Raw genomic sequence first — 3,134 nt, forward strand, 5'->3', positions numbered from 1 at the left:
CACACCAACCTTCTCCAGCCTCTCAGACACGTTGTCCTCTCCTTTCTCCAGACGAGCCTGGAGCCGTTTCTCCTCTTCCAGGAGCTTCAGACGGCGGGTGTCTGCTTTCAGCACAGCCTGCACAGCCGGGGTGTCGTCGGCGACCACCTCTGATGGAAATTACACACATATGCGCATCCGGGTCAGTGTCCAAGATCAGCTGGACAGCGAAGGGAATGATGCCGTGAGGGCGGTACTTACCCTGTTCACACAGAAGCACATCGATGTTGGGAGGAATACTGAGAGCTCTGTTGGCAATGTGTTTCAATAATGTGGTCTTTCCTTTACTGTAATAAAACAAACACACCACAAGGGGGCAATAGATCAAATAACCAGCCGCCGATAGTGGACAATAAAACAAGATAAAACAAAGCAAATACTAGAATTACTAAATAAATTAATCCCGAGTTTTTTGGGGGTCTTGGTAAAAATATAAGTCCTATGATATGTTAAAAATTACATTCTTCCTATTGGTCCACAAACACAAAACAAAAACAAATACACCGATGCTAAAGAACACAATAGAAAAATATACAGCAGTATGGACATAACTGTGCCAAGAATAAAAATAAATACAACAGCGGTATGACGTGGACACCATGTCCTTCCAGTTAATATTATATCGGATGTCCGATAATATCAGCCGTCCGATATTAGCATAATTATGTAATATCGGTAAAATGCAATGCCTGGGTTTCGCCTAATGATGTGTGCCCTAAAAATAGTTTGGGGGATAAACGGCTGTCTATTAAAGTGAAAGCCACTAGATGGCAGCGTTGCAGCTCATTTCATTAGTCTAGTTCAGTGGTTCTCAATTATCTTCTGTCATGCACCCCCTTGGGGACAGATGTTTTCACTCCCTGACCCACACCCCCGCAAATTGAAATACTGATAGTTGCTGCCACCTAGTGACTGATTATACACTTCACAATAAATTTCATTATTATTTATATATACCCATTTGGTCCAACTAAACCATATCTTCGTCCTGCCACAATGAGAAGATCAGCGTTGACGAAAAGTTCTTTTCCATGTGCGGATATGCTGAACCTTTCCAGCTGAAACCAAAAGAAAACACGTTAACTTCACATTCGGCGTAAAAAAAAAAAATTTTTACCAGACATCTTAGAACAAAAGGTAGGTTTGATTGACAAGTTTGGACTTTCCGTTCCCAACCTTAATATCAGAGGCGTTTTCCAGCATGGCCTGTCTGGACGACATCTCTGCCTGGGAAACTGAGAAATCTCCCTCCAAGGCATTCTGAGCCCGAACGCTAGCCACCTGACGCTCGTACTCCAACTGGAAAAGAGGGGAAAAAAATAAATAAAAATTATTTCCAGTTGGTTTACAACATAGAAATCCGTTTACTTATAAAAGGAAGTGATTACCTGTTTCTTTTTCTTCTTCTTCTCCTTTTTGCTGAGATTAGCGTACGGGTCTTCCTCATCCTGCTTGGCCTGTGCTGCGATGGCATCCTCAGCACTCTGAAGTGCGGGAGAAAGATTCAGAGTTAGCACCAGGAATCGAGCAGTAATAAACGACTTTGAATGGAGCGGGGAAACTAACCATCATCATTTCGCCGTCATCGCTTTCCTTGTCCTCATCGTCGTCGTCGTCCTCCTCCTCAGGTTTTCCTTTCTGTGTAGACAAACGAATCACAAAATGTAAAGACGCCGATAATGAAAAAAAAAAAAAATGAAAAAGTGACACCAAGGTGTTCGGTTCTTACCTCTTGTTGCTTCCTCGACTTGTCTTTTCTATTGCTTTCTTGTCCCTGTGTTAATAATTGTGTTATTAGCCCTTATTAAGGGAATCTTCAGTATTAATGCTTTATCTTGCTCACTAATAAGGATGTCCGATAATAGCTTCTCGTCGACATCCGCTTAACACTTAATTTCTGATTCCGATATCAACCGATACCAATATAGGCCTAATAATATTTATTTATTTATCTGTACAAACCACTGTACGAGTATGAGATCAATTAAATGAGCGGCAATGCTGCCATCTAGTGACTTTCACTTTAATATACATCCGTTCATCCATCCAACTAAAGGCATTTGACAAATTAGCATTGTGTGTACAAAGTGATTCCAGGAATTGCATAATCAGGGTTATCATTAAAAACTGATAACAATTCCTACCGATATCACATAAAATCACAAACTTTTCCTTTCCATAATTATGCTAATAGCGCTAATATGCCAAACTAACATAAACAAATATTGTGCGTCTATGACGGATTCTGTTTACCGTTGCCGTGTTGACACTGTCCCAGTCTACCGTGATGAAACATGGGAGACTATTTCGAAGACTAACAAGACTTTTTTTTTTTTTTGAAGAGTTCCATTCTTATGTTGTAATCGTAATTCGATTTTTGAGCTCGGGAGCCATAATGTAGGTCAAAAGGTTCCCAAAAAAACATGTAGTGAATGCATTCAATCCATTGTAATGCATACAACCGGCAAATGTAAACAAAGCTGTCTTCCACGTATAGCGGCATACTACATACAGTATTTGCCAACTTCTTACGATTGAGTTTTAACATCGTTTAACGTTTGTCAAAATGATGAATCAAGTCATTTCCTATGTTTTTGAGATGTGGACATAACCACGTCAAGGACCCCAAAAATGTTTCCCCGACTAATTCAGTGAACATTTTCCCTGTGTGTACTGTGTAATTATGTACCTTTTTTACTGGCTTATCATCATCGTCATCATCCTCATCCACGTCGTCGTCACTTTGGCCCTGACTGAGAGCAGCAAAGATATTTCCGCCCTAAAAGAACCACAGACATGGTTACCAACGAGTCAATGGGTTAACGTAAAGAATTTGTTGTAACAACGTACCTCATTTTTCTTGTTTCCTTTCCTTGGGGCAACGACACTTTCCTTGGTGCAACGACTGCGAAACAACAAGGCAAAACCATTCAACTATGAAATGCAACCCAACACCTTAAGACTTAAGGCACGTCTCGATGAAAAGGCCGTGAAATATACCTGGTTCTTCACCCTCGTCCTCATCACTCGCCTGCACCGACAGCTTCTTCAGCTTCAGCATTAGGTCTTCATCTTTGTCATCATCTGCAGCTGCA

This window comes from Cynoglossus semilaevis, chromosome 18 (assembly GCF_000523025.1).
Source record: "Cynoglossus semilaevis isolate Cse_v1.0 chromosome 18, Cse_v1.0, whole genome shotgun sequence".
Classification (NCBI taxonomy): Eukaryota; Metazoa; Chordata; class Actinopteri; order Pleuronectiformes; family Cynoglossidae; genus Cynoglossus; species Cynoglossus semilaevis.